This window comes from Ambystoma mexicanum, chromosome 1q (assembly GCF_040938575.1).
Source record: "Ambystoma mexicanum isolate Mex_15411 chromosome 1q, UKY_AmexF1_1, whole genome shotgun sequence".
Taxonomy (NCBI): domain Eukaryota; kingdom Metazoa; phylum Chordata; class Amphibia; order Caudata; family Ambystomatidae; genus Ambystoma; species Ambystoma mexicanum.
The window spans coordinates 370,142,870-370,167,561 of record NC_090922.1 but is presented as its reverse complement, the minus strand read 5'-3'; positions in this window follow the sequence as shown (position 1 = coordinate 370,167,561).

Below are 24,692 nucleotides of genomic sequence, written 5' to 3'. Positions count from 1 at the left end.
TCATGCATCTTTTCTTGTCCATTTATATTTTGGGCTAAAAAGGTACATTGTAAATTGTTGTACAGTGGTTTTAGGAAACTGACAATGTGAAAAGTTATGATGCTCCGATTGTTGTTTGCTAAGATTAGTTCTATGCCTACTTTCTACTGGCACATATGATACAGTCATTGTTGTATGCAAAGTTTGGATACTCTGGCTTCACCTTTTTCTGACAGTGTTGCTGTTCTTGAGCATTTTGAGGTCCCAGGCTCTCATATGCCCACCACTGATAAACGAGTTATTGTTGTTTGTGAACTTTATTTGCTAGGTTTTTAAACATGTTTATGAGGTTTGTTATCATCAGGGCTAGGGGACATTGGGCTAGGGGTATGGGCCCACTTTTCTCTAGCAAAGATGATAATTGTTTACAATTAAATAATGTCCTTTTTATATGCTTGTTTTGCAAAAAAGGAAAAAGGGCCATCTATCTAATTCAAGGTATCTCACCTTTTTTCCCTTCTGGCCAGCTTGCTGGGGTAGATCTTGCAAGTGGGTTATAACAACATCTGAAGAGAGTGGGAATGAGAGAGAGGGAGAGAGAGAGAGAGAGAGAGAGAGAGGGAGAGAGAGAAAGAGAGAGAGAGAGAGAGAGAGAGAGAGAGAGAGAGAGAGGGAGAGAGAGAAAGAGAGAGAGAGAGAGAGAGAGAGAGAGAGAGAGAGAGAGAGAGAGAGAGAGAGAGAGAGAGAGAGAGAAAGAGAGAGAGAGAGAGAGAGAGAGAAATAGAGAGAGAGAGAGAGAGAGAGAGAGATAGAGAGAGAGAGAGATTGCAGTTGGTATGATCGAATTTTGCGCTCTTTACTTGTGGGTGCAGCTACACAAAATGTGCACAGTAAGGAGTCATTGCTAAAACAAAAGTCAAATGTAAAGGGGACATTATTAATAAATGAATAACCATGTTGTGGATGTCAACATTAACATGAGGTTAATTCAACAATATGCAGACATCTAATATGAAACATTATAAAAAGGCATAACATATTTAATGTAATCCCTTTGTACACATACCTATTACAATTATTGATAAATCACGGGTAAAGATGGATACTGATTAGTTCTTCTGCATTTGCTTCATTAACGATATCATGAGGGTCAATTCTGATTATTACCAGCCACAGATTTCCCCTTGATGGATGTTTATGTTATCAATAGAAAAGGTTGGTTATCCCTTATTGTGCAGGTACACAGACACAGACAGGAGTAACCTTTCGCTTGGCCATCGTTTTCATCCGAAATGTATTATTGGGGGATACAGAGTCAGATGATACTTCTAAGAAAATAGAGATTGTCATACATATTATATTTTGCTTGATATGTTTAGTAAGAGATTATACAATTAAAAGATGTGCATAAAACGTTTGATTTAGAAATATTTTGTTCCAAGCCAAAGGCACTATAGCTTCTCCAGAATTGGTATATGCCTCTCCCTTCTCACACCACTGAGTTCTCTCAATAAGTGAATCATCAAGGAGAATTAGAGAACGTGTTAGCACAATTCAGTTACAGTTAAACAGTTTTCTCAAATAACGGTATTTGCATGTATAAAACATACATCTTTCAGACAAATGTTCCAGCAGAATCAGTTGTTTAAAGGTGCAGGGTATATGTAAGGGGATTGCCACATGCCCCTGTGTTGCATGCCAACTTTGGTATAATCATATTTGTGTGACTAGTATAGCAGACCCTTTCACTGACCAATCAAGTCACTTAAGACATTGTGCAACTATTGATACCAAACATTTTACCTATGGTTTACATTTTCTGTGCGGTATAAACTACGTTGTATGACAATGAGGGAGATTACAGATCATTGGACAGAGCACAAGTTCCATATACTAGCTGTTGCCTGCAGCTTTGCTGGGGTGAATCTTGGGATTTGGTACAATTGTATCCAAAAGACACATGAGTTTTTTGTTCAAACTTTATGAAATATAATCTACAGGTTGATGTCTTAATGTAATAAGCAATGTTTATTGCAGACGTTAGTCAGGGCAGATTGACTACAAAACAAAGATGGTTGTTCCATTGATAAGTGTCCAGAAGTTTTTTCATGTTGTAATTACAAACAGACAATGAGACAGACAAAAAAATAAAAAGTACTTATTTGTAATCAGCAACCTACAAAAGAATTGCTGTTTGAGTACTTCTTTGAAAACATCATTGGTTCTTCCTTCAGGTGCTAAGATTATCAGAGAGTTAGGTGAGCTCACTCTGGAACAGGCCACATAAAACTGCCCATGTGAGAAGCAGTCTTTCCCAAGGGCAATCCCTGCTACCTTTAAAGTCTGCTCCTAAGATTTGTTGATGGTCATGGCGAAACAAACCTTTAAGGGGAACTGAAGTTTTTTTTCAATTCAAACAGATATTCTGAAGGTATAAGAGGTATTTGTGGTGTAAACACAACTTCCCCTGGCCAGAACCAGTTAGCACCGTAGCCTCAATCACATTTCGGTGGAGAGCTTTCACCAGCAATCTGATGCATTTACATAGGGTTGAGGTTCCGAAATAATATCACAGGTGCTCCCACTTTGAGAAGTAGTCTGTGTTCCTTACAGCATGCTGACTGGCAGCCTGGTGTACCTCAGAGTCTCACTGGTCCCCGGCACCGCCACCAGTCCTCTCGCGCACTTGCCACAGGGCCCTACACCTCATCCACACTCAACGCAATGAGAAATTAACCCAAGGGAGTGGTTCTCTCTGCACTTACCCCAGTCTCAACCAACCAGGTGCACTTGACTCTCTCCTCCCTGTGACCCTCTGTGCACTTGCTCTATCCATATGCACCTGCCTGAAGATTGCCTGTCTGTTTCTCCCCTATCTTCACCCTTAATTGTACTGTTAAAATTGCAGAATCGCAGTCAAGCCTATTTGATATATCCTATACTGTAAAATGTATTTTTTACACTTACTCTGCCTGTGCATACTATTATCGTCTCAGATTTTCAAGGGCTCTGAGCGACTGTTGTTTTTTTCCCTGTGTTCCCACCCTTCTTGAGTGCTTTGAAACACTTGCCTGTGTATAGGTGCTATATAAATAAACAATACCATACCATAGAAGGTTCCTCCCCCTGTGTGTTACTACTGATTTTTTGTTGGTTGTCTGTTCATTCTGCTTCTATTCTTGCCCCCTACGCCCCTTCCCCCTATGGTCTACCTTTGTGTTTACTGTTGGTTATTGTTGGTGCCCACTAGGCCTTTCTCCTCCTTCTAGGTGCCTGCTTTTCTGTGGGTCCACTTGGATTACTTCGGCTACTGTTGTTGTTCACTCTAGTCCTGCTGCCCCCAGTTGTCTGCCTCCTCTGCCCTTTCGCCTGCATATGCGTCTCCACTGTTGATTCTAGGTGCTTGTACTTGTGCTTGTGTTTCTCTGTTGCTCTCCTTAATGTCCCTCCCTCTGGGTCAACACTGCAATATGTCCCCACCTGGTGCATCCTGTGTGGAGTAGTTCTATGCTGTGCTTTCTCTCCTTTCTCTTCTCCCTTTCACTTTTCCCACTCCTTTCTACCTACACCCCTACATGGTGCTCTCAGTCTCACTCATCAACTCTAACTGCTTTTCTAGCACCTATCCTATCCTTCTCCCAAAGTCTGGAAGGAGGAAGTTGAAGAAGGACGTCATGGTCTCCAATCCAGGCCTTCCCATTGCTGACACCCAAGTCAGTGTCTTCTCCAGACAAACTATCAGTGACATCCTCTTTATCATTTCCTCGCCCAACCTGTGCACCCTACGTATGGTCGGTGTTCTCTCTCACATTAATGGTGACACAAGATGGGAGGTCCTCTTGGCCCCCTTCCTGTCCTCCAAAACCATAATTGTCTATCAAAATGGGACTGTCATGGTCAAGGGCACTCAGGCCAACACCCCCTCCTGGTTAGGTGTCTCCCACGTCTTATCAACTTCCTCCCTTCTCCTGCTACCCTTTCTATCACCTCTCTGGCCCCTCAGCCACCTTTCTCCTCTACCTTTCTGGCTCCTCTACCACTCCCTTCCACCTCCTTTCAATGCTCACTGTCAAACACCTCTCTGACATCTGCCACCTCCTCAAAGACCTTGGTCTGGATTTTCTCGCTTTCACTGACACTTGGTTCATGGCCAGCTCTGTCTCAAGTGTTGACACTCTCCGCCCTGGGGGCTTCAAGATCTTTCCTGAGTGGGTCCCTGCCTCTATCATTCCCACCCAGGCTTACTCCTCCTTTGAATGCCTGGTCTGCATGCTCTCTATCTCTCCTGGCCTCTCTCTGAATCTGGCCACCATGTACAGGCCACCTGCCCAGGTCTCCCTCTTCCTCTCTGAATGGGTTGATCTCTCCTCCTCTCTCCTTGCCTCTGCATATGATGGTCGCTCCATATGACTGGTACCAGTGGGTTGTCGGTCTCTGCCGAAGATTGCATCTAAAGTGTGTCCAGCTCTATGGATGGTACCATTTACTATTTGTTTTAAGTGAAGGGTTTCCAATAGGGTGCTGAGGGAGTTTGTTGTGGTCTCTCTTTCTCTTTCCCTTCAAATGTTGACATCTCTCAGGGCAATAGTAAGATTTGTGGAGGAATTGGGGGATGTAGGTAGGAGGTCTGTAGATCAGAAAGAGCAGTATGTTGGCTTTGATGCAGTGAGATGTGTGGAGAAATTGGGGTTGTTGGTGGGTGGTCTGTAGAACAGAAGGAGCAGTAAGTTGGATTGGTCAATCAGCTTGAGATTGACTTCGAGTGATTTGCAGTGTTCGATATAGGTTGAGAGGATGGGTGTTGAGCAGATGTGATTTTTGTGTACTAGGGCTATTCCTCCTCTTCCGTTTTCTCTGTTAGATTATATTAGTAATTTCTGTTTTGTGCTTTGCCAGAGATCATATGTTCAGTCGGCTGCAGTGTAGTGTGTGCGCATTGGCATCTTCTTTGTTTAGTCTAATTTCTCATGTTTCAGTTGGGGAGTTGACTGCAGATTCTTTGGCTCTATTGAATGAGCCTGTTTTTTTGTTGCATGCATGTTTGAATCATCTGTCCCTTTTCCTGAGAAGTTCCATTAAATTGCTCAGTAGATTTCTCTGTTCTGATTCATTGTAGTGGGGTGTTTGGTTGTCGTTGTAGTCCTTTTTCCAATCTCTGGTTATTTAAGAGGTGTGTATAGTTAGCAATTCTAGCTTAGATCTGGTTCTTATATGTGTATTTCAGCAGACTGTCCCAATGTTGCTGGGCTCTGTATGTTATGGTGAGTGGTTTGATAGTCTAGTGGGATCCACTCTAGTATACACTTGGTTCTTTGTTTGTTTTCAGGTGTTGTAGGATTGTAGGTAGAGAGGTAGAAGGGATGTATGATGTATTTGTTCTCTTCTTTGTCTGTATCTTTACTTCATTTAGAGATGGTTGATGGTAATTTTGAGGTGTCGCAAATTCTGAAAGTTAGTTCCTGTTGTTCGATGGGGAGTAGTTTCATTTGTCTTTCTTGTTCTGTTTTCCATTCTTGTTTCTTTGTCCTTCTTGTGTTGGGGCATGTTTGTGGTTCACGTGTTTAGTGACTGTTGTGGGTCGGTGTTCTACTGCAGATCTATTTGTGCATTAACTGTTTTGGTAGTAGGCTCCATGATTGGGCGGCTCTCTGTTGTTGATAGTTCCTTTTGGTTTTGATCATGGCTGTTAAGCCTTAGTGTTGAACGATTGTTGACTGCATTGATCAATATCATGCAACACACAGCAGTGGGAGCCTTGTCGTGGTTATACGTTTGTGGCGGCCTGGTTTTTGCACTTGCGCAATTTCAATGTCACCTGGCCTAGTAAGATTGTTGTCTGTCTTCCCTCTGTTCCCCCTCCCTTGCCTCATCGTGCCTTGAAACACTTGTGTACAGGTGTGTTATAAATGCCATATCATATCATATCATAGAGGGTTTGGATTTCTCATTTGTTCTAGGGGCAAGAGCCCTCCTGGGGTTACTTCTTTCTTGGTCTGAGGAATTGATCACTATGGAGCTACACACAGTTGCGTGAGCTTCGCTGTGGTTATAGGTTTCTGGTGGCTTGTGTTTGTCACAGAGGTCTTAGATTTGTCATTTGTTGTAGGGGTCCTGGGGGAACTTGTTTTTTTATCTCAGGAGTTTTCAGGGATTCATTGTGATAGACGTTGTGCGGTTAGGTTTACAGCGAGCAAGAGTGGGTTTTCCAGGGCAGAACTTCTGCGTGTGGTCTGTTCTTTCAAAGTTTATAATCCTTATGGTGGGGCATTTCTAAGAGGTTCATGGCGGCGGGATACTGAAATAGCCAATGTTTTAAGGAGCTCCCATGGGCAGGAGCCTCCCATTGCAGCTTGTTTGGAATATTTTCTTGTGTTTGGGACTCTGGATTTCTGTGTGGATGTGGTTTGGTAGAGACAGTCAGGGGGTTAGATTTCAAAGTGGCAGAATTCAGAGTGGCTAGGGTCAAGGAAGTATCCAGGTCAGAGTGTTAAGATTCAGACTTGTATACACAAATCAGTAGGATACAGATGCTACCATTCTGAGAGTTAGCATTCACAAAGATACACATTGAAGGTAGTAATAGCAGATGTCAGGGTTCAAATTGGCAGGGATAAGATTGGAAGATTCCAGGTGGTTATGTTCAAGAGTGGTAGAGTTCAGATCATTGAAATTCAGAGTGGCAAAGCAAGGGTCAGGTTTTCCAAGTGTAGGAGTTTAAGGTAGCAGGAGTTCAGAATGAACAAAATGTTTGAGGGCAGTTCAGAAAAAATGACTACAGTTTGAAGCAGATAATTTCAAAATAGGAGGAATCTAGATCAACAGGAAGTCCCTAGGATCAAGGTAGTAGGAGTTTAGAATGAAGAGATTCAAGTGCAGTGGGAATAAGAGAGTCAGTGAAAACCTCTGTCATCCCCACTCATGGCAGATTTTCGACATTCGCTGCATCATACCGTGAAAGTCCTGGAACCTGTGACATCCTGAATTGTTTCCTTACCTTACACTTCTTCCATGCAGTGCATTTGAAGTGATAGTGGCAGCCCCCATTACACAAGATTCAGCACTTGATTTACAGAAGTGTTTTTCAATGGTTAAACCCCATTGGAAATGCTTTGTAAATTAGGAGCAGACTCGGTCTGCTCTTTTGTAACATAAAATACCAATCAGAATCTGCAGGATTGCCAGTCGCTTCACCAGATCAGAAAGTTATTTCAGTAAAGATGATGGCACATGTCCTGAATGAAGCATAGAAATAGATGGATGCAGATGTTTAGTGCCACATCCTGACTCGTGCAGGGAACACACACACCAAAATAGCACACATGAATAAAAATATATGGGTGCTCATTTGATTGAGCTATGTAATTCAGAGGCGGCCACCCATTATGTGACATACACATAGGTGAGTCGCTGCTGCCAAATTTTGGCCATTTGCACTGCAAAGTGCATAAGTGCAGGGCAAAAAGCAGTGTACAAGCATGTACCCTGCCTTTTGCCCTGCACCTTTGCACTCCGATCTGCAAATTAAGTAAACACTATCTGCCATGTACGACAAGCAGTCATCATTTTAAAGCGATGCCTATGAGGTCTGTTTTCTTTTTGCTAGCGCATTAAGGCAGTGGACTCCATAAGGACCCCCGGCATTTGTGGTGGCATGAAAATTCATGCTGGTGCAAATTTGGGACCATGGACCTCATTACAAGTATGGCAGTATGGTAATAACAGTGCTGGTAGCGCTACCGGCACTGTTGCTACCGTACCGCCATACTACGAGCTGTGCTCGTGGGTGCCTGTCACCCGCGAGCACAGAAAGTTGGATGCACCGGCACCGTTGTAAATGGTGCTGGTGCATTCGAGGTCCCCATTTCCATTCAGCCCTATGGGGATGACAGGCATCATGGGCCTCATTAAAATTATGGCGGTACGGTACCAACGGTGCTGGTAGCGCTACTGGCACTGTTGATACTGTACCGCCATACTACGAGCTGTGCTCGCGGGTACCTGTCAGCCCACCAGGTCTGACCTGCCGGTTAGAGCGGCACCCGCGAGTACAGCAAGTTGGATGCACCGGCACCGTTGTAAATGGTGCTAGTGCATTCAACGTCCCCATTCCCATTGAGCCTTATGGGGCTCAAATGGGAACAGGGACTGACAGGTATCATGGGCCTCATTAAAATTATGGTGGTACGGTAACAACGGTGCTGGTTAGCGCTACTGGCACCGTTCACCGTTATTACCGTACCGCCATACTACGAGCTGTGCTCACGGGTGCCTGTCGGCCCGCCAGGTCTGACCTGGTGGGCAGAGCAGCACCCGCGAGCACAGCAAGTCTGATGCACCGGCACCGTTCTATCCGGTGCGGGTGAATCCGACGTCCCCATTCCCATTGAGCCCTATTGTGATCAAATGGGATTGGGGACTGACAGGCACCGACACCCGGCAATGGAGCAATTACCGGGTCCGGCAAAGTTGGAATATCCCAGTAATTCCTCATTGCCAGGTGCCAGATTTTTTCACAAGGTTGGAGGTAGCCTTGCCTGTAAAACCGGCAGGAGTACCTCCAACCTTGTAATGAGGCCCATGGCATGTCTATGGCAGAGAGGAATGGAGGTAGCAGAAAGGCAAGTTGTGTTCCGCCCCTCCTGTCCACCATGCAAATGAATGAAAATGCGGGGTGACGTGAGCAACATGCATTAAAGCCTTATTTATTTATTTATTTATTTATTTATTTATTTATTTTGGCATTTAAAGTGGTGCACGGTAACCTATAGGCATCTAGGCCCTGTTACAGACACTAAGCGCAAAATAAGTGGTAAAGTGAACAATGTTGTAAGGTGGAGTTCAGTAGATGCAAATAGTCACCTCATTACGGGGTCGGCGGTATGGGGTTAACGGGGCCGGTAAGGGTGCCGGTGCCGTTAACCCCTTACCGCCGCATTACGAGGTCCCTTTAGCAGGCAAAACCAGCCGTCCTTGGCGGGAGCCGCTAAAGGACCAAGGAGCTAATAACGGGCCCGTTATTAATGGGCCCGTCATTAGCTCCCTCCCCATTGCCATTGAGCCCTATGGGGGCTCCAATGGAAATGGGGATGGGTATTTTGAATGAGGAATTACTGGGTCCTCCAGGGTTGGAATGGCCCAGTAAACCTCATTCAAGGAACCCGGACCCGGACCCGAGTTTGGAGGCAGCCATGCCGCAAATAGTGGCATGGCTACCTCCAAACTCGTAATGAGGCCCAAAGTTAGTTAAACATGTGAGTTCTCCAATTTTTTTCGGAATTGGTAGAAGGATAGTTCTTCTCGCAAGTCGAGCACGAGATTGTGCCAGAGTGTAGCGGCACAAACCGGGAAGCTAACACCACTGGCTCTTGTTCATTTAAATATCTGTGTTTTAAAGTGAAAGTTGTAGTTGGATCGGAAAGTTATACCGGTACGTGTTTCTTGATCTTCCGGATCAGGAATGAAGGCACATCATCAGACAAGCGTTGGTGCATGATGGTGAGGATTTTGAACAATATTCTCTCTCAGATGGGGAGCAAGTGGGCAGAACTTCTTGCCTCTGAGATGTGGTCGTAGTTCCTCAGGTTCAATACGGCATGCAAAGCATTTTTTGGGATTGTTTGTAGCTTGGACATGTTTCCTTCAGATGTTCCACAGAGGAAAGCATCACAGTAGTCTAGTTTAGACAGGATGAGGGCCTTTGCGATGGTGAGGTGATTGTCAGACGAAAGATATCAATTGCACACAGTGATAATCTTGGTGGTGTAGGCAGAGGTGTAGGCAATATGGTCCACCTGGCGTTTCATAGCTAGGGATGGATCTAGGTAGACAACTAATGTCTTAACGCGGCAGGCGACTGGGATGGTGTAGTCATCGATGATGAAATGGTGGAAGATGGTGTCAAGTTTGGCCAGCCTGGCATCGGACCCAATGAGATGCATCTGCTTTTTCGTTATTCAGATAGAGGATGTGTGAGGCCATCCATGTTTGAATGATTTCATCAACATTGTTAACTTTGAGGGTGTCTTGTAGGTAGTTTCCGGAGAGAGAGATAACAATATTTGTATCATCCACATAGTTAGTGTAGGTGATACTAAGCGAGTCAAGGTGGTGGAGACACAGGAGCCTTTTGGGACGCCACAGCTGATCAGAGGTGGGAGGGTGGCAGCCTTGTTGTAGAAGTCCCTGCAGGTTCTGTTGGCAAGGAATGCTGTGACCCACTTAGCTGCTTTATTGCCGAAATGTGCAGCAGAAGTGAGGTGGTGACAGAGCGTTTGATGGTCGACAAGAACAAAAGGCAGCCTCGTCAAATTGCTTTTTGAGGTCCAGGAGTGCTGTCTCTGTTCCATGCTTGGGGTGGAAGCCAGATTGACGAGTGCTTAGGATGTTGTGCTTTTCAAGGAAGTTTTGGATTTGCAGGTAGGCCACCCTATGTATGATTTTCATCAGGAACTGGACGGTGGTGATGGTCCTGTGGATAGTAGGTGTGGCTGGGTCTAAAGTAGGTTTCTTGAGTAGGAGGGCAACCCAGGACATCTTCAGTGAGGAGGGGACTGAGGAGGAGGTGAAGGATGAGTTGACAATAACTGTGAAGAGGGGTAGAAGAGGTTCAAGGCTTTTACACATGTTTTTTAAGTATGCCCCTACGAAAATGAGCCCCCATGGAGAGTTTGCACGTAGGAACAAAGTTGGGCTCTATGTCCTTATATGATTTTATCTCTGAAATGCTTAAAATGACATGGGGAAACTACATGGGGCCCTGATGTCTGCGGGCTCTGGTGCTATATAAACAAATACATACATAAATAAATAACATAAAGGATGGGCAAGGTCTAGGGTTCACGAATTACTGGTGAGCATTCACTGACTTAATCTGGTCTCTTTTGTAGCCTGCTCTGCCTTCTCTATTGTTTGTATACAATTAGTCCCTTACTTGAAAATGTACCTTGGGCTCCATTGGATATAAGTTGGTGCTTTGGGATGCACAAATTCACACAAACATGGGGATGGTTTGATGGCTTCAATGATAGATACCTTCCCTGCCTCTTGTCATGGACGTTCAGCTATAACTAAATGTAGAGCTCGTTGATGATCCCGTTCTAAACTTTGCGACCCCTAATTATTTCCCCTGTAACACTTTTGGATGGTGCCCAATGTTTCAGGTCTTGGTGCTCTGGCAACCTGGTTTTGATCTCGGTAATCCAAAACACTGTCAAATGATTATGCAAATAAACAACGTATCTGTCACTTGCAAACGTGTGGCAGATTTATAGGAGTGAACATTTTTTTTCCTCTTGGCCTCAAATGAGTTGGCTTGTTTTCTGCATATTTTCTAAATTTGAGTGTGTAAAAGATGCCACTTTAAAACATTGCACCTTTTAAAAGGCATTTTAGTTCTGATGAAATAGCAAGGCTTGTTTTAATAAAGCCCACTGAAAGTCCTATTGTGGTCAATTTTTCCTAAGTGTGCTAGAAAGGTTCTGTAATTCAAACTTGACTAATAAAATATTTACATGTCATAAAATAGTACTAACATGTCCTGTGCAAATTAACTGAGCTACGACTTTACCTATCCCAGGGAGACGTGCTCCGCTGTTTTGCTTAAGGTCATTAAACCTGCTTTTACTGTTTTGTATTATACATGTGTTTCACTTACTCCTGGACGTGGTTTTCTGATGAAAAGGCAGTGTGCGCCTGGGCATTACAGAGGTTTATCAATGCACTATTATGCCAAAAGCAGACTACCTAATGAAACAAGTGTTGTTAAATCTATCCAAAAATATAAAAATAAATGCTCAGTGCACGAAATATTATATTCTAATACAGGAAAACCCATAATATCTGGGAACATTCCTGTAAATACTGCCCTCGTGTCAGTACAGTTGTGAGATCACTCTGCAGCTGTAAAATCAATGCTAGCTGTGACATCAAAATGTTGTTGCGTGACCCAGCACGGAGTAGACATCTGACACTAGTCTTGTGCATTATAGAAAAGACACCAATGTCTTCTGAGCTGTCTGTGACAATTCGCAGACGTTGGTTGATATGGATGAATTTGTGTAGCGTATTTCTAGTGCACAACTGAAATAAAATGTCGGAAAGCTGAGCAAGATCTGCATGTTACCACGTGTCTTAAACAGCAAACATGGTTTTCATAATGGATTTGTATAAATCTTACGGTAGTTGTTTGAAAACCAGCAGTGAACAAACAATTTCTACTTCTAACTCGTAAAAACAGTTTTCCATAAAAGCATAAACATAGCATTGAATAATAATAATGAATCCAATCATTATTGAATAAACAAATAAGTACATATAAATACCTGTTTATATTGCAAACTACTGTTTTGCTAATTAGTCCTCAAAAAGACAAAATGTGCAGTTACGTAAAGTTCAATTTCAGAAATACACGTTTTTTGTATGGCGTTTGTTGTATTTTTCTCAACGTCTGCAGTTTCTGCATAGGTTCTACATATGAACAGCTGGAAAATATATTCAATTTACATGGACATCAGATCAGCAGGGTAATTCATAGAATTCAGCGCAAAAGTGGCGCACGCGGCTGGCACACAGTGTGCACGTGCGACGTTCTGCGCCAGCCGCGTGCGCTAAAATCCATTTCCTCACACAGCGTATTCGTGGATTTTAGCATCCAAAACCAGCCGTGGTGCAGAGTGGCGCAGCGACCCTGCAGCAGCGCCAGTTACGCCCCCAACTACTCCCCGTGCGCCATGCACAGCACACAAATCCCATACATGGCGCACAGGCCCTTAACCACGAAAACGCCACTAAAACTCCCCGCGCACCCCTCCGAATACATGTACACCCCGGCAGGGGGAGTTTCCCATGCGATTGGCCCTGTGCGAGCTGGATACGTGTATTACTGGGGTGCACAGGGAGTTTCCCACGCGATTGGCCCTGTGCGAGCAGGGTACGTGTGTTACTGGGGTGCGCGGGAACTTTCACACGCGATTGGCCCTGTGCGAGCGGGGTACGTGTGTTACTGGAGTGCACGGGAACTTTCACACGCGATTGGCCCTGTGCGAGCGGGGTACGTGTGTTACTGGGGTGCGCGGGAGGGTTCACACGCAAATTTGCTGTCAGAGTGGGTTACGTGTATCCAGTGTGGTGCGCGGGGAGTCCTACACGTGAATTGGCAGTGTGGGTCCTCCCAGGTGTCCCCTCTACCCACCCCACGGGTAGCAGAAGAAAATGAGGAGGAGGAGTGGACGGAGTGTCTAAGGAGGTCAGGTAGACATGACCAGTTGAACATAGAGAAAATATACCCACAACGGGACTTGCACATAGTAGATGAAGTGATGGAAAACATATTGATCCATACAAAACAAGCCCAAGATCAGAAGTGAGGCCAAACACGCCAGTAACTATTGTTCAAGCCCTTCCCATAGCTCAAACTCTCCCTCCCGTAGCTCAAGCCCTCCCACAGCCACAGACTGCGCACGTAGCACTTCCTATTAGCCAACCAGGCCCACAGCCGACACTCTCCGTTCCTATTGTCCCATCCGCACCTCCCGCCTTAGATACAGACTCGGTACCGTCCGTCCCTCAAGGGGTTGAAGTTGAAACCACAGGGGCAAGAGGCGGGACTGAACAAAGTGGATGCTCAAGGGTAACTCGCAGTGCGATCAGCAAAGAAAGGAAGGTGGAATTGCAGCAACAGGCAGAGATGTATATAGACGGGAATGATGGGACGGCAGCATTGGCTTCGATGTATGGCTTCCGAAGAAGCAACGAAAGACAGGTAGTGTTGGAATGCATGGGTGAATATTTGGTGGAGAGATGGAAACAGTTAATTGGGAAATTACCACCGCAGCGATTGTTAGATTTCAATGCATTAGCAAGCTGTAGAGAAAGAGATGAAGAAGTAAGGGAACATGTATATGGACTTTTTGAGCTTAAAAATGAATTGGATAATGATTATGCTGAAATGTTTACTGAACCTGGGAACAGGGGTAAAGATGTCAGGAGAGATAGGAAGGAAGTGCTAGGGCCACATAATCAACGGCAACAGTTACCATCGCCGGGGCGAAAGGCGATGGTGGACGAATTATTGTTGTTAAAACCGGTGGGGGAAGACTTGAAAGCATGCATACTTAAAACAAGGGTGTTACTGCAGCAAGTAGCAGGACATAATAGGGGAAGAGGGAACACACAAGGGAGGAGTAATTCGAATATGCATCGGGGGGCATTGGGACCAAATCAGTGTGCATACTGTAAGGAGAAAGGACACTGGCGAGCGCAATGTCCAAATTTACAGAATAGAAATGGAACTGGCCAGAGAAGACAGCACAGAGGGCACCAAGGAGCGAATGGACCAAATAGGAATAGTATGCAGCAGCACCACAATAATGAAGGTAATCAAAACCAAGCCCAAAACCAAAGTGCTCCTAACCAGAGTCAGGGTCAGCAAAACCAACAGTATGGGAATCAGAGTGGGGGAAATAGAGGAAAGAATGGCAACATTTTCAATACGCAGCCAAATAAGTATTACAGTAATAGTGACTACACATCGGATGATGTGTTCTTTCCCCAATAGGACAGCCCAGGGCAGAGGTCGGAACCAGTGTCTATTCCCGTGAATCAGAGAGGACCCTACGTAGAAATGAGAGTCGGGAATGAGGAGCACCGCTTCCTTGTAGATACAGGAGCGCAAAAGTGTTCAATAGACCATCACTTGGTTCCGGATATACCACTGTCAGGGCAAAAGAATATTTCCGTAGGGTTCGCAGGTACACCAATCATAAACCCAGTGTCCCAATCAGTCCCAGTTACCATAGGACCATTCACTGAACATTGTCCCTTTCTCCTAACAGAAAATTGTGGGGAGAACCTGTTGGGATTAAGCTTGTTGAAAAAGCTAGGTGCGATTATACATTGTACGTCAGACGGGGTGTTTCTGACGATTTGGCCACAAGATGCCCCTGTGTCAGAATTCATGTCTGAAACTTTGCCAGGAGAGTTAAGAAAAGTGCCAACCTGTATATGGGCGATGCATGACAACGATGTAGGATGCTTGAAGATAGAGCCAGTGAGGATAATTTTGAAAGAAGGAGTTACACTGCCGCAAATTCCCCAGTATAAAATTTCGGCTAATGGAAAGAGAGGATTGAAAAGTATTGTTTCAGATTTGGTGAAATTAGGGGTAATTGAAGACGTTACAGGCAGTACAAGTAACAGCCCGATTCTTCCAGTGTATAAGAAAGGAGGCAATGAAGTACCATATCATTTTATAATTGATTTGCGCACGCTAAACAAAGTAGTAGATCCACAATTTCCTTTGGTCCCAGACGTCACTACAATATTGACAATGATACCTGCCTCAGCAGATTACTTTAGTGTAATTGATCTAAAAAATGCTTTCTTTAGTATTCTGGTGGACAAGGACAGTAGATATTTGTTCGCGTTCACATTAGGGGGACAATCATTTACATTCACACGCATTCCACAAGGATATACAGAAAGTCAGAGTATTTACAGTAGAGCGTTAAAAGAGCAGCTAGACATGCTAGAATTACCAGTGGGGTGTGTACTATTGCAATACATAGATGATCTGTTGATTGCTGCTGATACAGAAGAGATTTGTAAAAAGAGCACCGTATTACTACTGTCACACCTAGCGGCACATGGCCATAAAGCTAGTTTGAAGAAGTTTCAATATAATCGAAAGGAGGTAGCTTATTTGGGCTACCTACTTGCGAAAGAAGGTAGAAGGCTAACGCCAGAACGCATAGAAAGTATTTCTTGTATGCCTATTCCAAAGACACAGAAAGGAGTCAGAGCCATAATAGGCATGGCTTCTTATTGCCAGCAGTGGATCGGTAATTTTGCGTTGATTGTGAAGCCAATGGTGCTATTAACTAAGAAGGATGCGGTGATGCCTTTGCAGTGGAATGAAGAATGTCAGAGAGCGTTTGATCAATTGAAAACTGCATGTTCTGCTCAAGTTTTGGGCACACCAAATTATGAAAAGGTTTTTAGATTGTTTGTATGTGAGAATGAAGGATGTGCATTGGCTGTTTTGACACAGGAACAAGGTGGAAGAAATAGACCGTGCGGCTATTTTTTTTCTGCGCAGGACCCTGTAGCGCGCCCACTACCACGATGTTTGCGATCTGTCGCGGCGGCTGCTGCGTCGGTGGAACAAACGGAAGGGATGGTATTGGGGCATACTTTAATTCTGATGGTGCCACATGCCATAGATGTCCTATTAAATAGGACACAGACGCAACACCTCACCTCTGCTAGACTGACAAGATATGAAATTATCTTATTCATGCCCCATGTCCAAATTATGAGGTGTAGCGATTTGAATCCTGCAGAATTAATGCCACTACCCACAGAAGAAATTGGTGACAACGGATCACCACCCCATGATTGCTTAATGGTCACTGAGGAAGAAACAAAGGGGAGAGTTGATTTAAGTGACACCCCACAAAAGGAGCCAGATGGAGAGTTATTTTGTGATGGCTCTTGTTTTAAACTACCTGATGGCACATCAACTGCAGCTTACGCTATCACTACCCTAGAGAGCGTTGTACAAAGCAAAAGAATCCCCTACAACTCGGCACAAGCCGCAGAAATAATAGTATTAACCAGAGCCTGTGAGAATTCTGAAAATTTGAATGTGAATATATATATACTGATAGTCAGTATGCTTTTGGGGTGGTTCATAACTTTGCTGAGAGGGGTTTCTTGACATTGCATGGGGCCAGAATTCAACATGGCCCTTTGATTGTACGATTGCTGTCTGCACTCACTTTTCCAAAGCGCCTAGCAATAGTGAAATGCGAGGATTTGAATAATAAACTGATGACAGTCCAGACTGAAGAAGTACCCTGTATGAGAGAAGATGGAATTGCCACTGTCAAAGAAATGCAGGCCGAAGCCACGGCCGATGAGGGTGGGCAGAGGGCTCTGCTGAGTTAAATTTAGAGGGTTGTTGGGTGGACAAGGGAACTAAAAACTGGATGTTGCCAAATTCCTATGTAACTGCAATGGTCACAATGGCTCACAGCCCTACCCACATCTGTGCTAAGAAAATAATACAGCACCTATCTACGGTATGGAAGAATGCAGAGAGGTTGGTGCAGAACTGCATTATGTGTTTACAACCCAATGTAGGAAAGGGAACAGTGACTCCAATAGGCAGTTTTGGCCCACCCTCTATGCCTTTTGAGGTAATCCATTTTGATTTCATAGAGATGGAGAGGTGCCAAAACTTGAAATATGTCTTAGTGGTGATCTGTGCATTCAGCAAGTGGGTGGAGGCATATCCCTTAAAAGACTGCACAGCAATGAGTACGGCAAAAGTAATGCTTAAAGAATACTTTTCCCGTTTTGGCTTGCCCCTTGTCATATGGTCAGATAACGGTCCACATTTTGTGGGCGCAGTGGTATCACAGATATGTGCAGGTCTTCAGATTGATAAGAGAGTTCATAGTTCGAGGCATCCGAGTTCGGCCCGTCTTTTTGAGAGGCACAACGGAATCCTCAAGTCAAAAATTAGCAAGATATGTGCAGGGAGCAAGTTGAGTTGGGTGGATGCATTACCGATAGCGCTATTGTGCATGCGTACGTCTGTACAGGTTAGTACTGGGTTCTCCCGGTATGTGATTGTGATGGGGAGGACGGCGAATGTTTGGTGCGCACCTCAGCCAAAGCGACTGAGTGAAGTGGAGCATCCTGTACTTTGCACTTATTGTGGCCTTTTAATGCAGAAATAGCGTTGATTCATCAGCAGGTGCAGGAGGCTCTACCCGTAAGATATACTGGTCCAGGGCACGCGCTGGAGCCAGGAGACTGGGTGCTGCTTAAGAACTTTAAGAGAAAATCATTGTTAGCACCCAGGTGGCGCGGCCCCTATCAAGTGCTTCTGGCAACGCAGACGGCGATATGGGTGGATGGAAGGAAGGCATGGATCCATGCCACCCTTGACAAAAAGATCCCATCTTCACTGAAAGACTTGCCCAATCCGGACGACCGGAAAGAGACAGCGGTCCCAGAAACGAAAGAAACTGCTGCCAGTCCACTGCCGCTAAATCTGTCCGAGCGAGAAGTGAAACTCGAAACAAAGCCTGAAAAGATTGCCAAAAAGGGGGAAGGGCAAAGAGTGCCGCAACGTTGCCCAGCAGAACCTACATCACTGTTGGCCGACACAAAATCTGCATTGCAAATAATGGCAGACACTAAACGTGTACCCCTTTGGCGCCCACCAGCACTTGCCATTGCGCCAGAGCCAAAGACCGAATCCACATCACTGTGGCGGCACACACCAGCACCTGCCATTCCGCCACAGGCTGACTCTGAGCCTGGATCTGGAAGTGCACCGGCATTGTTCACGGATCACAAAATACCAGGAGTGAGGTGATATGATTTGCAGTCTCGAAAGGCAGAGTGATCCACAGTTCTTTGGTGTTCATGCTAACCTCTGGTTCCGCTCATGGACGGAGAAGGAACTAGCGGTGTAGAGGAGAGAAGCGTGAGAGTTGTGCAAGTCGGACAATTCAAGACTCGCGGCTTCTCGGTGCGATCATAAAAAGTACATGTGTCCTGAACCAGAGCGGACTAGCTGGACGCACATGGTACAAAGGCAATAGAGAACTGTTCATAAGTCCTCTGAGCAGTGTGAGAAAGTGATCTTGCCTAGAACGAATAAGTAACCCAGGCTGCTAAGGGCTGGCAGACTAAATTGTTGACAATTCCTTTGAACTGATTGACATCCCGCCAAGTGCGAGGAAGAGAGATATCCATGATGAACTTTGTCAGGAAGAAGAAGGACGGTGAGAAAAATGTCGGGGCCAGTTTCAGCCTCCTCCTGCACCACTGCTGAGAATGAGTTAGTTATAAGGTGGGAGCGTGCTCGGGGCTCTGGGGGGCAGTAATTTGGCCTTCTGGGCAGGAGCATAGTCTTCCGTGTGTTGTTGCGTGGCCAGCTTGATACGGAGTGATTTGGCATGTGAAAATCTTGCACGTCAGCATGTAATTCGAGGAAAGGCCCTTCGCGTGTAAGCGCCTCAGCACACATACGCGGTTTCATTGGACCAATGGCCCTTAGCGCAAATAGCGCATCTGTGACGTGACGCGCATGGGCGTTTCCCTCGTGATGTGGGCATAGTGCTCATTGCACGTGAAAAAACTACACGTCCGCGTGTGAATGCGTGTAATCCTAGGAAAGGGCCTACGCAACTGTGACGTGACACGCGGGCGTTTCCCTCAGCACGGGTGCATGTGTACACGTCCAAGAACTGCACGTCCGAATTTCAGCTGTGTAATTGGAGGAAAGGGCCTTAGCGCATACACGCGTAAGTGACGTTGTACGTGTGGGTCGGTTTAAAAGATACTTGTAGGACCTCATTTACTTGTACGTGCTTTTCGTGGAGAGCGAGTGGGTGAATTCTGTACTTTTTGTCAGTTCACACGCGATTACTTCACAGCGTTTCAAGTTTGTACTCCCTGTTACTTCTGACAGCGCTCATTTTTTTTTGGGCCTGTTTCCTCAAACAGCGTTCACTACTTCTTTTGTAATGTCTCCTCAGACAGCATACAATTCTTCTTTTGGCGGGGGTGTTGCCAACGTGCACACGTGCGTCTTTTTCACGTTCTTTTTCAAGGCAGACGGTGAGTCGCGCACGTATTTACCAACGGTGCTTGCCCCGTGTGTCGCGTACCCCTTCAGAGGTCATTGTAGGCTGCATGTAACACGTGTACGCTTATTTTTGTGTTTCTGGGTGCCACAGCGTAGTGCGGGTTCATTTTTCCATGCACGTGGTCTACGAGGGGTTGTGTGCACGTTACGTTTTGTTTTCGGGGTGCCTGTGCGTTGCGTGACCCGTCATCTTCCCCCAGGGGTCACAGACAGCCTTGCTAGAGCACTAGGATACGAATTCCATCTAGTAACCTACCCCTTTCACCCCCAATTGCCCAGCACAATTGTTTACTGCAACTCCCATACGCACAACAACTTCAGTGCCATGGTTGGGAGGCGACCAAGCGGTAAGGGAGGCAAAGGTGGCTGACCTCCAAAAGGTGGCTGTGGTGGGCACGGTAGGGGACGTGGCCATGATTTGCAGGGTGCCCCTAGACCATGTGTGGAGGACCAATCAGGGACACCCATGCTCCCTCCCCCCATGGTTGGGGGAAACGTGGCTGACACCATCCCAGCTCAGCCCTTGTTGGACCAGCCCATTGTGGCACCTGACCTGGCACAGGATGACTCCCAGGCTGACTTCCAGGTCAGCAAGTCTAAGCCACGTGTGGCAGTGCAAGTTGGTGTCACCAGGCCACGTGGATCTGGGGCAGCGATGTCATCTGCTACCCCAAGTAGGCAGGGTGGGGAGGCTGCAGGGGCAGCTGCAGCTCTATCCACCCCAGCTCTGAGTCTCCCAGCCGGGACAGTGTCAGTCCAGGTCCATCAAACCGACGTTGCCCCTGCCAACAACACACTTCAGCCAATGCCTGCAGCAAGACCTATGGTCATTGTGACTTCGCACACTCCCAGTACCCAGTCCACTGGCGTGTCAGCCCCTACTGACCAGAGTGGCGCAAGCCACCTTTGAAAAAGAGGAAGAAGGGTGCTCTGGCACTACAGGCTGAGACCCCAGGCATGGCTACACAGTCCGGCACGTCAAGGAAGCCTCGCTTTAATGACACCGAACCTGATGCACTTGTGACCTATGTGTCAGCACATAGCCGCAAAATGGTGGTGACTGCAGGGTGCAAGACCACACCTGGTCAATGTAGGGCACACTGGCAGACCATCGCAGACAGCATAAGTGCCCTTGGATTTGTGAGGAACACAGCTGATGATTGCTACAAGCGGTGGAATGACCTGAAACGCAGAGCAAAGAACAAGCTGCCCTCAAATCATGCCGCTACTCTGGTGACTGGCGGTGGGTCTCCACCAGAGGACAACAAACTCACTGAACATGAGTCTGTTGCTGGGACCTTCATCACAGAGGAACAGATCCAAGGCATGGGGGACCTACCTGATTACGATGCATTGTCCGTTGAGTGCCCATGCATGTGTGTGTAATCCATGTGTATGTTGTTTGGGTGACGGGTTCTGATTGAGTGCCAGGTGAGGGTGTGTACTCCTGAGTGTTATGGGTCACCCATTTGCTTCCTCCAATACATTCACGTGCCTTTGATTTGTGTATGACAGTATCCCTTCTGCCCACAGTAGCCAATTAGCCCCACATTACTGCTGTTGCACTTGAACTATCATCTTGCAACAACATTGTTCTGATTTTTTCTGTGTTCATTCAGGCTGATTGTTTAGATTATCCCATTTTTCATATGCTTTTTTCATCACTAATGCCACATATGTGACATGCTTCTGTCATTGATTACACCCCACATTGTGCCACTTTAGTTACCTGGTTATGTGAATGATTAGACCATTCAGGGAGAGGGAGTATTGGCCTGCTGACATTTATTTTTAGGGCCTGTATGCATGTGGAACATGATAGTTGTTTCCTGTCATGTTGAAGTGACCAACCATTGATGTGTACATCTGCCTACAATCACTGTCTTATTGTACACTGGATGAGTTGCAGTGTGTTGCACATGCATATTTTGCAACACTATTCTGCATTAATCTTCTCATCGTGTCCATGTGACATGGATGTGTGACAGTACTCATTCACTGACATATCGCCGTAGTTGTCTAATTTACCATGGCTATGTTACATGACATCTGTGTGCTGGCATGTGTCATGTATGTGTATTGGACTTGCCACTCACAGTCTGATGTGTGATGCCAGTGCTACACAACGTGCTGCAAATGTGTTGCTTTTCCATCTTGGTGTCCTCATTGTCTGCCTTTTTGACTCCCCTTCAAACTCATTGAAAGTGCATGCATGCCATGGTTATAGTCATGTGGGACATGTGTAAACCATGTACAGGATCTCTGTCTTGTCAGGCCTACGTGTGTGCTGTGGTGCTCATGCCTGTTTCCATTTCTTGTATTTCATGTTTTTGCAGGTGACGACGCACTCGATGCTGGTGAAGTTCAGGAGATGGTGCAGACCCAGGAGGATTCTCAGCCATGACCAGGCACCAGTGGGGGACGTGGTGTGGTGGTGGATGAAAACACTTTGGTACTGCAGACCATACTGTCGAGGGGTGTCTCTGGGTGCAGCTCCCCAGACCTCTATTCAGGTGCTGAGTCGGATGATGAGACTTATGTGCTGTCGCAGGTCAGTGCTTCTGGCAGGGATTCTGTTCTGTCCAACCCACCTGCAACAGGTTAGAACCCTCTATGGGGATGTCAGTGTTGGTAGGTCCGCCTTTGGTGGTTACGGATGCAGGGTCACACGCCACAGCATGGGCCAGCAGATCAGAGGGGGAATGCAGTCCTGCAGCCTCAGGCAGTGCCAGCACAGTAAGGTGCAGATCGCCTTGCCCCGAACATGTGTGGTGCCCGCCGACGCGGTGGCCGTGCACCATCAGGCAATACTGTATGGGAAAACTCCATGTACGGTATGGCAACCCAACAGGCAGCATCAGTAGAAATGATTGCTCAGGCAATGGAGAGGGTGGCCACTTCCATTATCCCCCCTGAAATGCAGATGGAGCAACAACAGCAGGCAACAGACTCCATTTGCCAATCACACAGGGAAGACATGTTGGCATCCAACAGGGACCGTCGGGCGGCACTGGAGACACTGCGCAAATCCATATCAATAGAGTCACAGGGCCACAGGGAAGACCTGAGGTTAGAACTCCATAACCTCAGGCAGAGTCTGCTTGAACTTGAGGCTTCCTGAATGTTAGGGCAGAATAGCAGCTGGAGCACCTCACACGTTCGCTCTCAGATGAGCTGCAGGCAACACGTGAGGAGATCCGGGCATCCCGCGAGGCCATGCGTGCAGAAGTGCAGGCAACCCGTGAGGTGCTACATGGGGATCTATGCACTTTAATCCTCCAGAATCAGACCTTCCAGACCCACATGCTTGCTGCCATGGAGGACCATACCAGGCCATACCAGGGCTTTGCGTGGGCTGCCTCCCATAGTGCCACCACCTCCTGATGCAGCAGCAGAGGGTGAAGAGAGCGACACAGTTCTCCCACAATGGCATAGCCGTGCCTTGAACCTCCTGGTTGGCCTCCCCCTGCCTGGCCCCCACATGGCCATTTTTGATTTTATTCTTTTTTCTTTACAGTGTGTTGCCTTGTGTGGCTCCCGTGGGCAACCACTGTATTCTGGCTGGTCACATGCAGGCTTGTCCTGAGTTTGGGTTAGATGCTTGGGTTTGTGACACACACACCCCTCCTGCTTCCTGTTTCAATGGGCTTGCAAAGGGTGTGACCAAGTGACAGTGACTTATACAGTGACATTGGCTCCCATGAGCTGTGTGGGCAGTCTGTAGTCAATACTGTGTGTACATCCCTAGTGTGTATTGTTGTTGTATTGTACACTGCATGAGGTATTGATATGTGCTTGTGCATCCATGTCTTCCTCCTAATTTGCAGGTTCCTTCCTCATGGCTTCAAAAGGCTGTCTCCTTTGCAGATGGAGTTCATGTTGTATGCAGTACACTGACACATATGCGTGGCAGCAGCACTCTACAGTTGGAAGGGGTCGATGTGATGGCTTATTCAGGTTGCAAGACTACCACTACTTTGACTTAGTACTGTCATGTTTTTTCAATGTTTCATGGTGTGTTGCTGTATTGTGTTGGTGGTAAGTATTTGTTCATGTGTGCTGTTTTGTTATTGATTACTGGGAGCATATTGTCTGTGGGCAGTTTCCATTTGGGACAGTGCACTTTGTGACACTTGTGTCAGGTCTTGTGCATTGCTTTGTTTGCTCTCACATTGCATGACATGCCATGGTGTGTTGGGTGGCGGAGCTGGGGAGGGGTTGGGTAACATGGCACTATTTTCATGTTGTATTTTGCAAGAGGGTAGTCATTCCTGCAGCATAAATGTGTATTTTTGGTGACACAGCATTGGTTGTCTTTCGGCAGGTAGGGATGCACACAATGTAACAAATCCAGGTGACCAATCTCAGGCTGGTATGGTTGTGACAGTTGACTATGCTTATGTCATCATCATTGATTGTCAGCTGGTATGTGCCATGGCTGTGTGCACTCCACAGGGGTGTGATTTTAGGTGAAATAATTAGCCACCAGCTGCGTACAGGCTGCCTAATTGCGTGCCCTTTCCCCTCCCATGCGCAGCGGCCGTGCTTGTAGTTGGGGATGGGGGACACCACCATGTCCACCGGCAGGCCCCGGCGTGTTGAAACGTTGTGCAGGACACATGCTGCCACTATGATCCTACACACTACTCGGGGCGCATACAGCACCTGCCCGCCAGAGCGTACAAGGGAGCGAAAGCATGACTTGAGCACTCCGAATGTGCGCTCCACTATGCCCCGTGTTGCAATATGGGCTGTGTTGTATCTTACCTCGGGTGGTGTGGTGGGGTTCCGAATTGGTGTCATCATGTGGGTGCTCAGTGTGTAGGCACTGTCCCCTGGGGAGGTGATGATGGGTATCATTAGTGGGGTTGTGACATTACTCAGTATATGACATGCATGCATGTGCAGGGGCATTTATACTCACCAAGCAGCCATGTATCACCATGCCGCCCAGCTTCTAGGTCCCGGTTTAGGGTTGACATTCTGTAAATGAAACTGTCATGGGTGGACCCCGGATAGTTGGCATATACTGAGGTGATGATTCCCTTGG